Here is a 13,804-nt window from a genome sequence, read left to right as displayed (position 1 = left end):
TATTATCAGTGTGCAATAAGCATATAATATTTAATAAGAATAGAATATATATTGGAGAAAAGAGGGAATCGTGTAATTTGTGCGTAGAATTTTTCTCGGAATAATCGTTTTTAGACTGAGATCGAGTTTTGTGGCGATAATCCGTTTCTTCGTTTCTAAGAGGATTAACCCACTGCGCAAATATTGCAGAGCCCGGATAATAGCATCTCTTCTCATTTGCATCAACGCAACATGCAGCTCTTAGAAACAATGAGCTTCGGTATCAGAAAATTCTTCTTTAGCGAAATATAAAATACGATTCATTAAATCATACACCAAATTTGTCCAGCAACCTGCACTTTAATCAATATCAGCCACTAATTTCTTCGTGCGTAATCTCGTACATTAACAAAATGTCGAGTGGGAAATAACTCACGTGAAAGAGAGGAGTTTTTGTCCACGAACTAGACCAAGAAGAATATAATTACAGAGCTTAATTGATCGGTTAATTGAAAAGTCGAAGCGTGTATTTATAGCTGGAGTGAGTGAAAAATAAATCATTGCCTTTGAAGATTGAAAGCGCAAAAATGAAGTGGAGGAAGAATTTATTCTTCATAATTGATCATAATTTACATATATAATAATGACAGGAATTAAAGGTATGATCGTATATATTTTCTTGAAAATTCTTTACGGTTTGAGGGCATAATTCATTTTCGTCGAGGCCTATGATGTACATTTACGTATAAAAGGAAAGAGAAGAGGCTTTCCTCACGCGAGATGGAGGGAAACTCAATTTCTTCGTAAGATCGAAAATCAATATCATTAATTTTTCTTTCCGCTCTTAACGGGGTAGGGAGAGCCTAAGGGATTTAATTTTATTTCGGTACCAGTACTTCGATCCACTTGTAGTCCATTTTTTAACGCTGCTATAAAAAGACTCGGAACGATAGAAAATGCAAGAGTACGATGGAAAGCTGAGGCGAGATACACTTTTACGAATCTGATAAAACAGAAGAGAATGAGAAATGACGACGGTTGAGCAGCAATCGTCACTATTGAAATTTGAAACGGCGCTAACGGAAAACCGTGTTAATTGAACAGCGAATGCCACAATCTTGTTTCGTGACAATCACAAGACAAATTACCGAAAACTAGTTAAATTTTTTTTATTCGAATTGAAATTGCTTTTTGCGTGTTAATAATACCACATGCTACTCAAAAAAATAATAATTGATACTCGGTGTACGGGAATTATTTATAATAAAGACTCTGAAACAGATACAAAACTTTGTTCGCGAGAATAAGGATCAGAATGTTTCGACAAGGAATAAAAAAGTGTGAATAACCTGATAAAAAGTAAAATTAAAATGTTTGTAGGGTCCGATCGGTGGGGTCGACAAAAGGTCGTAAAACTAAAATAAAAAAGGCAAACTACCACGTAATCTCTATTAACCCGCATAGAAAAGCAATTGGAGCAAAGCAACGTAAAACTTTGACGACAATAATAAAAATTGATTCGCGAGCGAGGCGTCTGTAATTGAATGGAATCGGTCGATGCGTGATAATAAAATAGGAGCGAGAGGGAACGATGCGGATCATATATATAGATATATACGCGATGCTCTAAACAAGGCTATAGGAAGACTTTTAATGGAGCTTCCAGCGATTCGCGGGGCAATGTTGAAGAGGACGAAGAAGAGAGGGGGCGACATGATTCACGTGAAAACAGTTTTAATCGATGAAACGAAAAGTTTTTCAATTCCTGTGTACACACGCGGGGTATATCGTTGAATCGATGGGGTCCTCGGCAAACTTACTCCTTTTTTTCTGCTGCACCCACGGATGAGCCTCGGGAGCAGTCCGCAGCGTAAAATTAGTTCGGCTCATTTGACCCGGCGGAAAAGTGCATTCTTCGAGTAGAATGCAACCGTCACAAAAGGATCGTCTCGTCGTTTTCAGGGCCAAAGCGCGCCGTTGGTCATCCATAAAGGGCTTTTACGGTGAAACTTTACGGTGAAACTGGAAGAGTAGGGGTGGGAGGAGGGGGGGGGGGGGTTCCATCAAGAGGAAGAAGAAGAACGTGTTGGAAGAGATAAAGAAGACGAGGAAGGTGGAGTAGGAGGGAAATCGGCGTCGAAGAATAATGATGGGAATAGCAAATACGATTTAGGATCCGGTGTACCTTTGGTGGTTGGCCGAGCAAATAATTCGAACGCGCTCCCATAATGTATCGAACTCGCGAAAAATCCTTTAGGGGTTGTCTCTGTCGTGGCGTGCAAGAAGAGGACCCATTGTACGCCAGCTTCGCTTCAAGAAAACATATCGCGACCAATCAGTCGCGACCATCTTCCTTTTTTAGTTCACCTCTCGATACTCCTCGGGGAAAAAAAGCTACTCAACCCTTCTCAATGGACAAACGGAGGTCGCGGATGTTTATCGATCTTGGTAGAGCAAACCGTGCGCCCTCTGCTCATTCCAGATCCCATCTAACCTGCCACTTTTTTCTCTGAGATTTAAACAATATCACTCTGCTTCTATCTATGTCCCCCTCTGAACGATTATCCTTCACAAACGAATTTATCGAGGACCAATACAGATCTATATATATATATATATAAACCTACCGATCCCTTCGAAACCTTTTAACCTCCTTCCGGACCAAACATTCCATTGTCGTGCTTCCCACAATAGTCCAGATTATTAAATTTCAACGTCGTGCCAGTATTATAATTGAGCTTCCTATAATTAATTTATTTATCGCGTATATATACCATCGATCGTTCCGTTTCGAGAAAATTCTATCCGTCCTTCGGTGGTAACGATATTTAACATCATCGACGCTGATCTGTCCTAAAGAGGATTGCAGGAGCAACGCGCTGTCCCGTTTCTCTGGTAATGATAGTGGATGCTGAATAACGAAATAAAAGGTCGATTTATCAATATTTGTCAATGTCGGAGGAATATATCGATGAGAGGACGAGTGGAGTTAGCAGGCTTTCGTTTGAATTTAGCGATTCGAGTATCCTAGAGTGGAAGGATCTATATTTCACGCTCGCAGAATTTACATGGAGCTCGACGTATTTCGGTCAGAGTGGCTCAGAGAGAACTCGCTCTGAAACACACCGACGGATTCTCTGCTTCGGTCATACTCCGAGTAGAGAAGAGGATCATACGAACGCCAGTATCAAACTTGCAGTCCCGCCACAGGAGTTGCCAACTTGTTCCTTGTTAAGCTTCGCACAGACACCTGTGTCCTCCCAAATGATTTCAGTCGAAACCTCTCATTCATTCCTCAAAACAATCCCGATGAATAGTTACAACTAATTAAACGAGCAAATCGAGAAGCTGCCGTAAGCAAACTGAGCCAACTGCTTTTTGAGCCTTGCGTATACCATTATCAACGTGTCGACTAGCTGTCGTCGAACACTATAGCAGCTTTTCTTTTATTTAGTCAAGAAAATCTCGTGCAAGCGTTTCTTCGAACTATCCTATAATTATAATCCTTGATTCCCAAGTAATCCACCTTTCAATAAATTACAACGACGAGAAAAATTAAAAATCAATGTTTCCCATTTACAAGCTCGACCGAACGAAAGAAAATATTGATCGAATATCGATTTGGCCTTTAAAAGTCAGGCTTTTCGACTTAAAGAAGATTAGTTATCGACGGAGTAACATAATCCCTTGGAACTATCTGGATAGGGGCCCTGTTATTACACTTTGATGGAAAACAGAAAATTATGAATGTTGATCAAAATAGTATTATAATTTGAAATTGCACAAAGGAAGAGGATATTAAAATTTTGAATCAAGGAAGAGAAATGCAAATGATCGAATTAGAAAGTTTCGTTATAGCATTTACGAGTTGATGTTTTTAGCATGAATCCAGATAAAAATTGGAATATAGTAGAGATTTGGCAGGAATTGGAAACGAGCGTGCGTTCGTCGATGGTCTTTTGTCAGCTATAAACGTATTGTTTCGCGTTGTATTGTTGCTAACAATGACCATAGTTCCTCTTGCCACGCTGATGGGCCCACCCTAGCGTGGATCATTCGGTAATTTCACTGTGTCGCGCGTGCACCCTTCTCCACCCTCCTGTCCCAATCCCACCAAACACTTTATACTTGCTTCTACCAACCATCTATCTCGTATAATAAACATAATTTCCATCATTTTCCGCTTCCACAGATTTCAACATACTCACTCATTCTATTATCCCTTCCTTGCTCGTTGTTGTTTGTTAACAAAACAATATTTCTGCCAAAAAGCTTGCATCTCTTTCCGTTCCTTCTCTCCCCTTCAATTTTCATAAATTGCCAATCTTTTCGCAGTTTATCAAAAATTATTCATAAATACATTCATTATTGTTACCTGTGTTTACGTGTATATATATATATATATATATAGAATACAGAGATCAGAGTATTTTTGCAGGTTTTGAATATCGGCGATCGAGAAAAGCAGATTGGTGGATTAGTTCTCCTGAGTCTCTGCTCTTTTCCACGCTCTCCTATTTCTTTCTTAGCTAGAGTCGTGTTTTGACACGCATCGAGGATTCTCGATGAATGGCTGAGCGCAGTCAGAGTGCATGGATAGCCCACGGCTTGTTAAGCAGCGAGAATCGGACACGATCTTCTTGTTCGACCACGAGAGGATATCACGAGGCGTAATGACTGATCCGTGAAACGCTAAAAGACTGCCGGAGTCGAGGATAAAAGCTCGCTAAGCGCATTTTCTTTCCCTCTTCAAGAATAACGGAAGAACCGGACCGCCTTCAAAGTTTCTCTCGAACCAACCAGCAACATATTCCACCTGAAAATTTCCCTTCTGCTTGAGACACTACTCATTGAAACCGATATTCCCTTTGTTCAATAAAACTCGATCCATTCATAAATATTTCTCTTATGCTCGTTATACAAATTCTTCGGAAACGAACGTTTCTTATTTAGTCAAAAACTCTGTCCTATACATATACAGGGTGTTTCATTCGTTGCTTCTTAGAGAGTGGATATAAATATCCATTCATTTTCTTAACTATAAAAAATATGGCTATTTTGTATAAAATCTTTTTAGCTTTAAATAAAAAGTACCTTCAAGAGAGTCTTATGAAAAAAAAATTATTTTCTTTACGAAGATGAACGAATATTTGTTCTCATCTAAGGGAAATTAAGTGAAACTACTTGTATAAAATGGCATTAAATTTCAATATACTTTTCTCCAGCACTTTCTCTCCCTCTCTCTCTCTCTCTCTCTCTCTTCCACAAAATATCTTCTCTCTTCATCAACGTACTCCCTTCTCATAATCTATAATTCCATATCAATGAAATTTATCTTTTAGTTATAAATTTCTCTTTCAACGACTAAATATTAGTTTTTTCCCCCAGGAAACGTCTCTTGCAGAGAGTTCGTAGGGAAATAAGTTTGGAAAATCTTTTTTCGGCCCACGTACTTTGTAGAGTCAATGCAAATACAATGGGACTAGATTCTATTTCATCTTCTTTTGCCAGGCTTGGATCGCGTATCGTGAATTTTCTTTCGAGTGTTACCCCCCCCCCCCCCTTCCCCTCATGGTTCGGTTAAAGTTCAGCGGGAAAGAAGTTTCAAGCGGACAATACGATACGAGAATTCTGGCATCGGTATAACTGACTATTGAAAAACTTGTTTTTCTTATCCAGAGGCTGCAGTTGCTTTCCAATACGATCGTCACGAAACTCTAATAAAACTCGCGCGATGTCATGTGGTGTCTGGGATTTATCCGGTATGGGATCTTGTGCTTCCTCGTTTATCAAATCAGATCCTTCGGTAGCTTTTTTCTGCGAGGAGTATTCAATCCAGACCGAGTTCACCGATAAATGAAAGAAATAGGATTAAAAGCCTGGAAGAGAACGAGACGGAAGCATTTGGACTGCTGATCCTTAAATGAGGAAAGCCGATTATCGGAGCTGGTCGATTTTCGCCGATTTTTTTTACAACCAGTCCACCTGAAAATCGTGGCTTCCACGGAGCTTAAAGGAGGCTTTTACGAGCGAACTTAGCAGTTTATCGAACCGAGCAGTGAAAATTCCGAGTAGAACGCAACGAGATTTGCTCGTCGTTATCGAATAATCCTCAAGGTTTTTATTGTTGTGCCAAAACACCAGATAATTTTAACCGATCAAATCTTGGTTCTAACATTTTGAATAATCGAAGAAAATGGTCTGTTCACGAATTTTTTTAAAAGGAACCTATAAAATAACTCTACTCGAAAGACGAACTTTTATTCACGATCATAACAAATCTTTATTAACCACAATAACTCGAATTACAATTCAGAGAAGAGTCGAACTTACACGAGAAGTTACTCAAGCTGCCAGAGCGATAAAATAGAATCTAAATTAATTCGAAAATGCATATTTCTTTGTGTTCTTATGTCTCAAGTTTCTTTTAATTCAAAGTTTTAGTCATGGAAGTAACTTTGATTTTAATTGTAATTAGAATTTTTATTTTTATTATTAGGAAATTCTACGTGCGTTATATAACTATTACGGGTTGGTGGATTTTTAACAGGGGAAAAAAAGTATTAGAGAGAAGATATTGCTGGTAAGCATGTGAAATGGTTAAAGCGTATAAAAAGGCCTTATAACGACATCGGCCAATCCCTTAAAAGGTTCACCCCGTTTATTCTAAATAGGTGTGCGAAAAATGGATCGCGGATGACGAAGCACGCGAGATCCGCGCTATTCTCCGTTTCGGATCCGTGCCATCCCTCTTTTTTCCCTCCAGAGCCTTTTTAGGTATCCTTCAAGGTTCATGGGAAACCGGTAATAAAATAGAACCTTCCTCATTATCCGCTCAACCTCGCCACGTAATTTCACATTAAGAGCAAACTATCTATTGCAATATCATTCTATACCTACAAATCTGTAACGTTAGCCACTCAGGTATAATACCCTTTTCAGCTAGAAAATTCTATCTTAAATTTTGAAGAAAAATATTTCTGGATCTTCCATGTATAGTAGAGTAATTTTATATTAACTGGCTAGTGTAAATCGTTTAACAATTAAAACGCTTCCTCGACTGCAAATGCTTAACTTTAACTATTAGGAAAAACAGTGTATTAGAGAATTTCAAATAATTGCAGGTTATTATTGAGTTTCGGATGGCGATGCATTGCCTTGCCCGCGTTTTGCAAATACTCGAGTTTACTTCATCAAGACTGAGCAAGCATCGTATAAATTTTCCGTGGGTCTATGAGCTACGTGTTTGCGTTTGTAGAATGAGATATTCCTCAACCATAAACCAAACTGAAGCAACTGAAAATAAGTTTTCAAATATCATTGTATATGCTAAGAATTATTTTCTTTGTAATTATATCGCAGGAAGAACATCAAGTTCAAAAATAAAGTTCTTTTGAATATATATACCTTTTCCAAAAACAACATTGCTGAGATTCGAAGTAGAACATCGTTTTAGAAGACCACCCTTCGTGTGTCAGAATTTAAGGGATGGTTGAGTGTATGCACAGTTAAACGAGTTGACCTTATGAAACACGATGTAATTGCCATTTGTGACAACAAAGTGCAATTCCCGTGCAGAAGCCATAAATAGTATTATTTACTTAACGATTTTATCGATAAACTAGTCAATATCATAACTTAATAAAATCTAAGAATTTATAGTTTCCTCCACAAAAATATACTATACCACCCCAATATAACCCAATTTATCAGTACACTCGAAAACATATTGTGCAAAGTGCATTATAATCAAGACAATTGAATAAGAAGATGCAAGTATTGTTATAAACATATACGTACGCACCGACAATACGTGACGTTGATAAGCAGCTTTGAATATTTTTTATAGCACGAATGGAATTGTAATTTCCTGTATTATATTGGGTGGGGACAATAATCGAAAATTGCAAAGTAACTTCGTTGAAAGAATTTCATTGGCTTGCACGTGAAACGTGGCACGCGTTTGAAAATGTGACGCCTCCTGATGAAGGACGAGTTAAGGGTTGCTTTGTCGGAGACTGGTAATCGCATTATGAATCGTTGGGTCACGCAGGGCAGCTGAAAAAGAATCGCGCAAACTTGATTTCCATTGATAAAACTCTCATTGCCTTTTGCAGAATACATTGGACAATATTTTTCAACAATCCACTATATACATGAATTGCACAATAAAAAAGAAAAATTTTGAAAAATATGCAGAACACAGAAAAGAGAAAACCAAGGAAACGAGAGTATACGAATGGTATTATAACCATGGCATAAATTTTTTGACAATCTGTTATACATACAGTAGGATAAAAAAAGGAAAATTTTGAAAACATGCAGGATAAGCGAAGAGAGAAAAATGCGAATGGTATTATCGTATAGTAATATGTATTATCTTTGTAATTCCAGGTGCTCCAGGACGGAGATTATTCATGGTGCTTGTATGAACGACACGAGTCTATATAAAATGCCATAAACAGGCACAGGAGTGGATCGACATGGCTGGGATTGTATGAAAGGAATAAAATATCGCTTTCGGTGCAATTTTACGGCAATTTTCCGATCGGCTGGCCGTGTAGCACGAACGGGCATTCGGGGGAACCAGGTGTTGGCCACCGTGGAGTCTTTTTCCCTATTTGAGAACGCGCGCGTCCGCTTAATAGCTCGGCACCGCCCAATTCGCTGGAGGACTCTCGCTTTCTCGTGGTTTCCAACAAAAACAGGTACGACACTCTTTTCTTCACGGGGACATCGTGTGTATTTCTCCCAAAATGGTCAATGGTCCGTGAGTTTATTCATACACTTTTTCTCCCTACCCCATTGCTCACCCTCCCCCTCCAACCCCCTCACATTTCAAAAATCAAAGGCCTCTCCTACCCTGTCCTCCACATCGCATTAGAATCCTCTCTATAGCAGCTTCGCGCAAACTTGCGTGCTCGGCCTGATTTATCGCCTATTTAATGGATTCAATAATCCCAACCCGAAAACGAGACTTGTTGGTGGTAATATTTTCTCCGGCAGCCTGAATTACCCTCAATTTGCCATTGTAAGACTATCAGTCTCTGCGATATTCTGCAGATATAATCTGCAGAGTGCTAAATATTCATTTAAAAAGATTTATGATTTCTCTCACCTATTATATATTACCTATATCGTCCACATCAGTTTTTAATTTCAGATTTTTCTTTTTTAGAAAAAGGACAACGGAAAATTTGGAAGACCAATAGGATATGATATATATACATTGCGAAAACCCATCGATACCAAATCCAGATTAATATTTCTGATCCTGGCAGAATGGAGAGAGGCGAAAATTCATGAGAGACGTTGGCAGATTTGTACTATATATATATAACATGTATATACTATAGCACAGGAGCATCAATGCTGGATCAATTTATTGGCTCAATTCGTTCCCAAGGGGAGCGGGAGATATAGCGACGAGACAGGGTAGGTTGCTACAAGAGATGGCAGCAAGAATTTGGTATCCTTCTTGCGAAATAAAGACGGAAATTTAATTTTCTCTCGTATAGTATACGATGCTGGGAAATCATAGTCAACCCATGGACTAATCTGTCTTTTCCAGAAAAGGATTTCATATGTGATTCCCTTGAGCCGGTTGGATAACTCATGGACTACTTTTTTATAAAGAGAGAGAGAGAGAGAGAGAGGAATGTACATAGAAAAATATATAGGGGGGGGGGGGGGGGGGGTATACGAGTGCACATAGAAAAATACATATAAGAGAATTGAAGGGAGAGACAAACAGGAACGATTTTTCTCGACTCCCCGTGCTCAACGTTAACGCGGATCGAATCGCTGGCAACGTTGACAATATTCGAGCCCTCGTTGGCAACGTAAACTCCAATCCAACGAGAGAAATGACATTGGTGGTGCGAGCATCGTCCGGATATTGTCCTCGAGTGGAGTCGAGTGTTGCTCGGGACTCGTCTTTAGTTACGCCGCGTTAGCCACGCGATGCTTACTTTGCGATAAATTATGCCTCTCTCAAAAGCCTAAAGTCGATATATGCGTGTTTGAACATCCCTCTTTCTTCCTTTTTCTAATGTAGTATATATATATATGTGCGTCTTTCTCCGCGCGCGTTTACAACATTTTTTCTTCCACTACTACCCCCCCCCCCTCCCCTTCTCTCTTTATAATACTCCAACCAATAATTCGCCTCTCGACAAATTTCACGCTTCACGATTCCCAAAACCAGAAATTATTTCATGACCTGCAAAAATTCCAAAATAGCATCCACCAAACTCGACCCTCGATCTTAAGTATAATTTTTAACGTGCTGAAATATTTATTTATATTATTTACATGGATCGCTCTTTTATTTCTTTCATATATCTTTTCATTTTTAACATTTGTGCTATACCTATGCTACTCCTAAGAAGCAGTACTTAGGAAGCTGATAGTTTTTTATTAGTGTTTTCCTTTTTGAAAAGCCAGCAATAATTTATGCCATATTCGAGAAAATAGTACGAGTGAATAAACGCTCCACCAGTTTTTTCATCCTTTGGATCGAAAACCACTCGGACAGGAAATAGACAAAATTTTACCAACTGTACGATAACTGAACCAGCTTTAAATTTTCTATCGAGAATTTTCGGACGAGAAATAAATGTCTGAAAGAACGTGTAAATACGATAAATTTTAAACAATTTGACTTAAAACGATCCTGAAGAAATATCGTGTTATAAATATAACACAATAATGCAGGCAGAAAAGAGCATTAAAACGTTTAAAAAATGAAAATAACGAGTGGTCTATAAAAGCCAATGGAATTGTCAGCATTTCAGTTATCAATTTTCACAGTGACGTAATATTGACTGCTGACTTGAGCCATATGTCCGGGTATTACTCGCATTTGCGCGTCGATAAATGTCCGTCCGAAGACATAAGCATGATAGATTATAATCTCATTTCGCCATTAAAGCAGTTTTATTCAACAGTTTATCCCTTCGTTACAATAGTTTGCAGCATTAATAATGCTTTTCATCGTGTTTCGAAAAACTAAAATTATTGCAAAAGTTATTAATAATTTATTTCAATTTCTTTCGCGAATATGTTTTTAATCGAGTCAGCTTTATGATGGCAAAAAATTAGGATTTTGATGAAAGAATTCTTCAAGGTATAATCTATGCTCGATAGGTAAGCATATGGGTTTGCCAATGCGTGTTACGTTTGCCTTCTGGCTGCTCGCTGCTCGCTCACCGAGCACCTTTCCTGCTGCCTTATAGTAGCTATATTTACACAAGCATCGTATGGTCTCTTTTCAATTGCACATGCAGTGGGAAATAATCCGTCGATATATGGAGCCTCATTTGTAATTTGTAATCTCTTGTAAAATATCGGCATAACTCAGAATTACGAATATCCTTCCCTTTTCTATTGTCCATGTAGGTTTATACGACCCAATACCAATCGACGCATATTTCTATATAACCCAATATTTCAATCCCACCCTCTTCGTACCAAATCGTCCATACGAGACGTTACACTGTACCTACCAAAAAAAATGCGAGTAGAAGTGATGCGAAAACCACGTTTTTTCTTTAACTTTCTTAATTGCAATAAACACAAAGGATCCAATACACGTTCTTTCCCGAGTGTTTGGAATAAACAATTTCAATTTCCACTCTCTTTGAACCGATTCACCCATTCGAGACTTTGCACAGTACCAAGCCATAAAATTCAATCAAAATACATAGAAACTACGTTTTTTCTTTAATATTCTTAATTACAATAAACACAAAGGATCGAATACACATCGCTTCACGAGTGTCTGGAATAAAAAATTTCAATGTCCGTTTCCAGCGTTTATTGAAAATCTGCGAATAAAATTTTATTCGTTCGGTTAAAACGACGTGGATGTATACGAATGTATTTGTTCGGTTTTAATTGGAGTTTTAATAATGTAATCTCAGCATGCTAATTTAAATAAATAACGAAAGCGTAGCTTCGGCTGGGAAGTAGCTGGATTTAAAGGTGGAAATGAAGAACTAGAGGTTAAACAAGGTTCGAAGAACTAGTTTTCGCTTAGTTCGGCTGAATTTGCGAAAGATGAAATATAAATTAGTCGCAGGTGGATAAACTCTCACGACGTCATTAAGCAAAGCTTTTCTTCTTGTAAATTGAGCTTTATCCCCTCGACAGGCGACGCTCGTCTATTTTAAACGAACGAACGTTTCGTGATTATTAATGAATCGATTACTCATTTACGAATATGACAGGGCAGATTTTCCAAGTTTGATTGCGAGCTACACAGCATATCGCGGAACAGTTTTGAGGCCAAGTCACGTCGGCCGAACTACCAGCATATTTCCTATTAGATAGCAAAATAGAGATATATCTGTGCTCCAATAAATATCGAGCTTAATATCGGACTGATTAGTCTCGACCAACGTTCCACCATAATCCCCTTTTACGTGTATGTACGACTATATATCCCACCCCTTAAATTGAAATCTATCCAAAATGAAATCATTTTTTCTAGATAAAAAATAAAATTCTCTTTTAAAAAATTGCAGAACGCTCCAAAAATTCCTTTCAATTACTTCTGTCATTAATTTCGTGTTGTTTCATCCCCTAATTTTACTATTCGAATTAAAGCGAGGGGTTGAAACGGGAGTTGAATGACCAATGGGACAATTAATTAGCAGTGAGTTGGAGCAAGTTTCAGACGTCATTTAAACCCGATGACATTGCGACAGTTCGGAGACTCGATGCAGAAGGATCAATCGCAATATTAGCCAACGCAATTTTGCGAAATGCTGGAGATACATAATTCGTGAGTGACGGGTATGATAAACCATCGGTGGTGGTGTGTCGTCAAGAATAATTAGTCGAGGGGCTTGATAGAACGGGATTAGATCAGTGACAGCGACGAAAAAAATAGAACGAGAAAATCCGTCGGTCCAATCGAGGGTCCCCCAAATGCTCTAAATTGGAAAGGTTTACGAAGCTGAGTTTCCACACAGGCTCATCGCACACTTACTCGATTAAAGCAAGACGAACTCATTCTTTTTCCTCTTTTAATTTTTTTTTTTTGATCGAATAAAATTTATAAAATTGAGAGTGAAAGAGATAATGGAAATTGAATAAAAAAAATAGTTTTTATTTGATTGTAACATAAGCACTATAATTATTGGCCCATTGCTATGAAATTATCGGTAATACCAGCGACTGTCGGATTTGGGGCTGATTTTCCAAAAAAGCGCAAGAATTTCGACCCGTAAGCCGCTTAGGAGCGCGTGTCCAGGGCAGCTGGCCTATCGATCTATCGAAAACCCATCTTTCTATATCGCTCATGGAACAGGGATTAATCCCATAAATACTGAAATTATCCGACGGGGGTCTTTTCTTAAAGCGGGAAAACTATGATGCGACACGCAAAAATAGAGGGTCGCTTCTCCTTTTATAAAGCATCGACGTGTCATACGTCATACAATATCCCAATATCCAGGATACGTACTATAATAAAATACCAACTTCTTCTTTTCTCCCAACGAATTTATCTCACACGCACTCTCTTTCATTACGTTTGCAATAAAGTCACGTGAAATGAAATAATTACGAAAATTGGATTTGAACATTTTTGGGAATTTTAACTGCACCTATGTGTGCTATTAAATTACATATCAATTATCTTAACCATTGTAGTGTTAAACTAAGGATGTGATGCTCATTGTTACAGTATTGTGAGATTGGATTCAGCTGTTATGCAACATACTGTGTAACTGAAAGCTAGCAGTGAAACATTAGATATGATCGCCCGCAATATTACGGGTTAACATGATCAAACCTTGCTTAGTTCGTATTTGTTTCC

The sequence above is a fragment of the Prorops nasuta genome, unplaced genomic scaffold (assembly GCF_024137725.1).
Source record: "Prorops nasuta isolate Cenicafe-Biocafe unplaced genomic scaffold, Cenicafe_Pnas_1.2 PNAS00002, whole genome shotgun sequence".
Classification (NCBI taxonomy): Eukaryota; Metazoa; Arthropoda; class Insecta; order Hymenoptera; family Bethylidae; genus Prorops; species Prorops nasuta.
The sequence above is the reverse complement of the archived record's forward strand: the minus strand, read 5'-3'. Positions refer to the sequence as shown.